Below are 7911 nucleotides of genomic sequence, written 5' to 3'. Positions count from 1 at the left end.
GTTAACCACACCAAATTACCAACACCACCACCAACATAATAAGAATGGGAAAAAGGTGAATTCAAAGACTGGCCCCTGGAAAGCAACCCAATAATGCCATCCTTACTGCAAACAGTGGTGATTGTCACCTTGCTAGATGTGAAGACACTATGACCCTCAATCATGATATACTAAGCCTCCCTGGGCAGTGATGGAGGGTGCTGACAACCATGGCTAAGGTAAAGGAAGTAGACCAGTTAGACACTAGGGTTGCAGATTAATGCTCTGCAGAGGGCCTCTTTACCAATGACAGCCTAAAGAGGGCATCAATAAAGAGAATGAGTAAAATGGAGAAAATGAAACCCAGGAAAAACATCCACCTCAATTTTGGTACTGCTACATCTTCAATTACCTGCCCAGACATCCAGAAAACTATAAATTACAAGATGACAAAAAGAAGAAATGTAGCACATTAATCATGTGAAAAAATTCTTAGTCCAGAAAACCCTAAACTTAGCCAAGAAAACCTTAAATTCTTGCTACTCAAACTGTGATCCAGGGACAAATATCATCAACAACTCCTAGGATCTTGTTAGTGATGCAGAAAACTCAGGCCCCACTTCAGACCTACTAAATCAGAATCTGCAATTTAACAAGATCCCTAGGTGAATATGTATACACGTCAGGCTTAAGAAGCACTGCCTTAATTCACAAGAGGGCAAAAAGTTATTAGCATCAGATCCACCAGATGAGCAAAATACTTCTGCTCTGAGGCTGTGCACGGGATTATTGATTAGACGCTGCCTTAGCAACTTTAACCTCATCTAGTTTTATCATTCAACTGGAAGTAACTGACATAAAATTACAGCAATAAGATTTGAGCTAAAGGAGATGGAAAGAGCTCAGATGTTAGAAAAATATTTAGAAGTATCAATTTCTAAAGATTACTATCTTTGAAACCTTTCAGTTGATTCAATAAATCTTAAAATAAAAAGTAAAATAATGATAATATATATGGCAAAAATAAGAAAATTAATATCACTTGCCATCTAAAGAAAAAAGTATATGAAAATGAGTAATCCTTTTGTTATTCTTGGGAACCAAATTTTCCACGTAGGAGACAGACTCTACAGATATAAGATTTAAGATACTAGGTTAAAAAAAAACAGAACCTCAAAACCCCATGAACTTCTAAATTTGAATTGGAAATATTGTTTTGAACTCATGATGCATATCTTTAAAATGTAATATTCCTTAGATATAACAAATAAATGCAATGTATGATTCTAATATGGATCCTAGATTGGAAAATAATTGCTATGCAGGATTGCTAATTAGTTCAAATTAGAATAATTGAGCTAGCAAATGTCAAATATGGGATATATTTTAGAGAATACTATTTTATCATTATTTTAAATTTGATATTTCTAATATGGTTATCTATGATAATATTCTTATTCCTAAGAGACATATGGTGAATCTAGGAAATGTACAGAATAAGTTGCCATATGTGAAAGCAAAGATGCTATCAAACACAGCTGGAGTTGTATCATAAACTCCCTTGAAAAGGTTCCCACAAGGTCAAAAGTGGAAAAATATGAGTATTGATAAGAATAACCACTGCAATATATTAAAACATAATATAGCTAATTCTATGAATTTGTAAAGATACAAAAATATATATTTTTAAATTCCTATTCTTCGCTTTTGGAAGATATCTAGAATTAACTTGCTGTTTAAAAACTGGTAAATGAAAGGAAATAACCAGACATTTATCCTGACAACGATATCAGAGATAGCCAACAAATTATTGAGGACATGTTTCTCTCTATGGAAATATTGCAGCTAAAAAACGCAGAAAAAAACCATAGAAAAATACCATTTTTCAAACTCCTAATGAAATCCTGAATTTAGGCAATGGTAATCAATGGCCACTGGCATCATAAAAACAAAGACAACTAGCTAATTTGTACCTCCTGATGGAAGTACACAATCCACCTATGAAGCATTCTTGCCAAAAATCTAGTTCCAGTTCCAAGAAAGAAAGAAAGAAAGGAAGGGAGGGACAGAGGAAAGGCGGGAGAGAGAAAGGAAGGAAGGAATGGAGGAAAAAAGAAAAAAAAGAAAAGAAAAGAAAGGAACAGAAAAGAAAAGAATAGGCAGGGAAAGGAAAGAGACAGAAAGGGAAGGAGGGAGAAGATGAACAGAAGAATGGAAATGAAAACTTTTTAAGTACTTGCTGTGTGCTCATTGACTAGATACCTAGAACTGTCTGCAGTACCTACATAGCAGAAGTTCTGTTATTGTATTTATATAATAATGTCCCTTTTTGATTATATTTTTTCTTATGTCTAGATTTTTTTAAGGCACCTTTAGATTTCACGTTCTCATATACAGTCTAGTTGAACAAGTTGCAATTTTTGAGAACTTCATTTTAAAGTTGCAATTTAATTTTTAAAATGATTTTCAAGTGTTAAAATGTAAGCACCTGTAAATTAAGGACTTAAATAGCAACAACAGCAATACCAACGCTAAAATCAATAGTGGGAGTATAAGAAGGATAACGTTTGAGAATTTAGTCATTGAACTGAATGAGGAAACATGAGCTAGGCCTTCAGAAATAACAGATGTTATAAAGAAGTTGTGAGGGAATTTTAGAATTAATATCAAAAACAGGTCAAGCTTGGATGTTCAATAGAGACAAAACATAGCCCATATAAAATATTTGATCAGAATTTCATATAGAGAAAAGTGACAAATGATAATTCTCTACTTTCATGAATTTTCACAAATGTAACCAGCACCCAGCTTAAGAAACAGAAAATAAGCAGCACCCTAGAAGCCCTTATCCTGGGACTGATGAAAGTAAGAACCAAAAATGGAAAATCAGTATGATGATGTTACCTTTAGTACAGGATAAAAAGAAGAGAGAAGGAAAGGAGGAAAAGACGGAAGGAAGGAAGGAAGGAGAGAAGGAAGGAAGGAAGGAAGGAAGGAAGGAAGGAAGGGAGGAAGGGACGAAGGGAGGGAGGGAGGGAAAGAAGGAGCTGGGACATGGAACACCTGGGGGAAAACGCCACCTTCCTATCCACCCTAAGGTCTTGAAAAATTTCATTTCTCAGGGAGTGGAGGGAGGATTTGGACTGGATGTTTCCACCTCTACCCAAGGTTCTCTGCAGACGCAGTACCAGCAGAGATGCAGTTGGACAAACACAGAAAGCAGATCCGTTCAGACTTGCCTCATCCAGATGGAGCAGGAAAAGATGCAGATGGCGCCGAGTCACAAGAGGGCTTGAGTGGAACTGGAGCGAGCGTCCAGCACCAGTGCCAGGGGTCGGCAGCTCGAGCGTGACCACAACAAGGAGCTCTTGACACGCATGCAGCAGCTTCAGGAGCAGGAGGCCGAGGCGGACGAGGAGATGAAAGAGCAGCTGGAGCGCAACAGATGGCGGAAGCAGAGCCTGGACGCAGCCAGCGAGAGCCCTTGGGAGAAGGAGGGCCTGGACGCAGCCAGCGAGAGCCCGCGCGAGACGGAGGGCCTGGACGCAGCCAGCGAGAGCCCGCGCGAGACGGAGGGCCTGGACGCAGCCAGCGAGAGCCCTCGGGAGAAGGAGGGCCTGGACGCAGCCAGCGAGAGCCCGCGGGAGAAGGAGGGCCTGGACGCAGCCAGCGAGAGCCCGCGGGAGAAGGAGGGCCTGGACGCAGCCAGCGAGAGCCCGCGCGAGACGGAGGGCCTGGACGCAGCCAGCGAGACCATCAGCGCTTTAAAGGGGAAGATCTCGGAATGGCAGTGGAGTGCGGAGCTAGGAGGTGCAGTTGAAGTTCCTGGAGTCTGAGAAGCAGAAGCTGAAGGTGCGTGCAGCTGGACTTGCAGCACACACAGGCAAAAAAAAAAAAAAATGACAGGAAGCTATTCAGAAAATTTAGGAATTCCAGGCCGGCCAAGAAGGGAGAGCAGACCAGGAGCATAAGATTAAGGAGTTGGAGCATCGATGATTCCTGCTGCGAGGCTGAAGAACCGGAAGTCTGAGCGGTGCCGCTGCCCAAGATGGCGGGAGCTGAACGAACTGAGGGAAGAGAAGCCTCCCCGCCGGAAGAGTGAGAGACCAACAAACAGGCTGCTCAAAGAAGAGCCGGAGGGGCTGCAGCGAAGGCTGGGACGTCAAGAGATGCAGGAAAATCTGCTGAATCTGGAGCTAGAGAAGGCGAGGCTGCTGGCGAAGCTGCAAAGCTGGGCGAGACCGGACCAGACCCTGGACCTGAACATTAGGACACGGGAGACAGTTCCATGTTCTTTGTTGGGCCGCAGCAGAGAGAGCTTGCCCTGAAGCAAGCAAGGAGCCGCTCCATCACCAGCAGCGTCCCGGGCTGGAGAAGGTCAGGCAGCTGTTCGAGGAGGAGGTCCGCCAGGTCAGCGGTCAGCTGCTGGAGGAGAGGAAGAAGCGCGAGACTCGGGAGTCGTGGCCCAGAGACCAGAACCGGCCCTGCAGCTGAAGGTGAGGAAGACGAGGCCCAGAGAGTGACTTGGCCAGAGCCCTTAGCAGGTAAGGGGCAGCATCCCGCCTCTGTTCCTTACCCAGACCCTGTGCAGCCTCCCTCCCGAGTGCGCTTCTGTCCCTCAGAATCCCTGCCTTTGCCTTTGAGCATCTCCCTTCCACCTTCCCACCTGTACTTGGGCGGTACCCTGAAAGGAGCAGCTCCGTTGCTAACCGCTTCCGGCCGCCATCGAGTGGATGCTTCGGAACATCAAAAGTGCTTGCTGCGAGACAGTGGATACAGGTCTGTCCATTTCTGATGCTATGACTTAAAATTAGGAACTTGGAAAGTGGTGTTAATTGCCTTTCTACCCCAATGAAAAGAATTGCGGCTTTCAGGGGCTTAGGGCGGGAAGGTGAGCAGTGGTGGCGGCAGGCGCCCAGGCTTGGAACAGGGCTCTGCCCTAGCATTAGACGGGGCTTGGAGACGCCCTCTCTTCCTTCTTCAGGTCTTTGGAGTCACCTGTGCTTGCTGCTCGGTGGGTTTAGGTGACTCAGGCAGCTCCTGATTTTCTTTGTCCCTCAGATGCCCTCTGAGCTAGGTTCTTTCTCCTCCACCTATTCAGAAGGTTCGCATACCCTGTCTTCCGGAGCACACCTCAGTCCTTGTCCTGTCACTCCTCCACCACAGGCACAAGGCTAGGCTGCACCGGCCACACTGAGCTGTCGTAGGCTCGTCCCAGCTGTTTTCTCCAGACTTGCTTGATTGTGCACCCCTTTGTAAAAAAAAGTGCAGTATGCACGCCAATATGTGCATATTCATTTTTAAAGCATACGTGTGGTCCATAATTAAATATTAAATAATTAAATATTGAATACATTGATTTTGAAAATTTTTTACAAATAAAATTACACTAAGTTTTTTAAATGCTTTTCTTTTTTTAATTGAAGTATAGTTGACATATAGCATATTAGGTTCAGCCGTAAATGGAATGATTCTATATTTGTATAAGTTTTGAAATGATACCACAGTAAGTCTAGTTAACGTCAGTCAACATACATAGCTAGTTTTTTTCCTCATGATGAGAACTTCTAAGATTTCTTCTCTTAACAACATTCAAGTATACAATACAGTAGTATTAACTATAGTCATCATGCTGTACCTACATTCCCAGTGGCTTATTTATTTTTTAACTGGAAATTCATACCTTTTGACTACCTTCACCCATTTTGCCAGCCCCCAGCCCCTGCCCCTGGCAACCACCAGTCTGTTTTCTGTATCCATGAGTTTGTTTTTCTGGATTGTTTTTCAGATTCCAAATATAAGACAGACTATACAGTATTTGTCTTTCTCTGTGTAACTTATTTCACTTGGCGTAATGCCCTCGAGGTCCATCCATGTTGTCACAAATAGCAAGATTTCCTACTTTTTTATTGCTGAATAATATTATGTATATAATATTTAATTATATATATTATATATATCACATATTCTTTATCCATTCATTCATTGTTGGACACAGGTTGTTTCCATGTCTTGGCTATTGTAAATAATGTTGCAGTGAACATGGGGGTGCATGTATCTTTGAGTTAGTGTTTTTTATTTTCTTTGGATAAATACCCAGAAGTGGAATTGCTGGATCATATGGTAGTTCTTTTTTTTAAGTTTTTGAGGAACCTCCATACTGTTTTCCATAGTGGTTGCACTAATTTACATTCCCACCAACAGTGTACAACTGTTCCTTTTTCTGCACATCCTTGCCAAAACTTTTTATTTCTTGTCTTTTTAATAATAGCCATTCTGACAGGTGTGAGGTTAAATCTCACTGTGGTTTTGATTTACATATACCTGATGATTAGTGGTATTGAACATCTTTTCATGTACCTGTTGGCCGTCTGTGTGTCTTTTTTGGGAAAATGTCTATTCGGAATCTCTGCCCATTTTTTTAATCAAATATGTGTGTGTGTGTGTGTGTTTTGCTATTGAGCTATGATGCCTTCTTTATATATTTTGGACATTAGTACCTTATCAGATCTGTGATTTGTAAATATTTCCTCCCATTCTGTAGGTTGCCTTTTCATTTTGCTGAAGGCTTCCTTTGCTGTGTAGCAGCTTTTTAAATTGATGTAGTCCCACTTTTTTACTTTTACTTTTGTTGCCATTGCTTTTGGTGTCAAATTCAAAAAAAAAATATCTCCAAGGCTAATGTCAAGGAGCTTACTGCCACCTATGTTTTCTGCTAGGAGTTTTATAGTTTCAGGTCCTACATTCAAGTCTTTAATCCATCTTGAGTTAATTCTTATGTGCAGCGAAAGATAGTAGTAGTTTCACTGTCATCTGCAAATAGTGACAGTTTCAATTCTTCCTTTCAACATTTGTATGCCTTTTGTTTCTTTTTCTTGCTTAATTGCTCTGGCTAGGACTCCCAGTACTATATTGGACAGAGTGGTAAGAGTGAGCATCCTTGTCTTGTTCCTGATCTTAGAGGGAAAGCTTTCAGGTTTTCACCATTGAGGATGACATTAACAGTGGGTTTGTCATATATGGCCTTTATTACACTACGGTACATTTCCTCTATACCCACTTTGTTATGAGTTTTTATCATAAATGGATGTTGAATTTCATCAAGTACTTTTTCTGCATTTATTGAGATGATTGTATTATTTTTTTATCATTCATTTTGTTAATGTAGCATATTACATTGATCAATTTGCTGTTGTTGAACCATACTTGCCTCCTTGGAATAAATTCCAATTGATCACAGTGTATGATTCTTTTAATGCATTGTTGAATTCAGTTTGTTAATATTTTCCTGAGGATTTTTGCATCTATATTTATCAGTGACATTGGCCTCTAATTTTCTTTTCTTATAGTATCCTTGTCTGGTTTTGGTATTAGGGTAATACTGGCTTTGTGAAGTGAGTTTGGAAGTATTCTCTCCTCGTCTATTTTTTGGAAGAGTTTGAGATGGATTGGTATTAATTCTTTGAATGTTTGGTAGAATTCACCTGGCCCTGGACTTTTGTTTGCTGGGAGTTTTTTGCATTACTGATTCAATTTCCTTACTAGTAATCAGTCTGTTCAGATTTTCTTTCTTCATGATCCTGTCTTAATAGGTTATATGTTTCTAGGAATTTATCCATTACTTCTAGGTTGTTAGTGTGCCAAAGATTTTAAACTGCTAGAAGAAAGCACACCCCTCAGGAAAAAAAAATCACATTATATCATGTTCTGAGCAAATATACACCTTATTCTGGCTCAAGGAGAATGAAACACATAGTAGAGTCTTTTTTTCAAAGTTAGCTCCAAAAATTAACTCCTCCTCCTTAGCTAAGGAGTGTCAACAAAGAACAACAAATTTGGTGCCACTTATGTAAGACATACTGGGAGACTAAAATCTAAAGTGTAACAGCATATTCCTGTTCATTCTTAAATAGGATTGTGCTTCTACAGGAG

At 40.9% G+C, this 7911-nt stretch overlaps 1 pseudogene; it reads left to right on the top strand.

Moving 5' to 3' along the window:
- The first annotated feature begins 3033 nt into the window (after positions 1-3033).
- On the top strand, positions 3034-4473 carry LOC133091799 (mitotic spindle assembly checkpoint protein MAD1-like; annotated as a pseudogene).
- Positions 4474-7911: the final 3438 nt, after the last annotated feature.

This window comes from Eubalaena glacialis, chromosome 5 (genome assembly GCF_028564815.1).
Source record: "Eubalaena glacialis isolate mEubGla1 chromosome 5, mEubGla1.1.hap2.+ XY, whole genome shotgun sequence".
NCBI lineage: Eukaryota > Metazoa > Chordata > Mammalia > Artiodactyla > Balaenidae > Eubalaena > Eubalaena glacialis.
The sequence above is the reverse complement of the archived record's forward strand: the minus strand, read 5'-3'. Positions and strand labels throughout refer to the sequence as shown.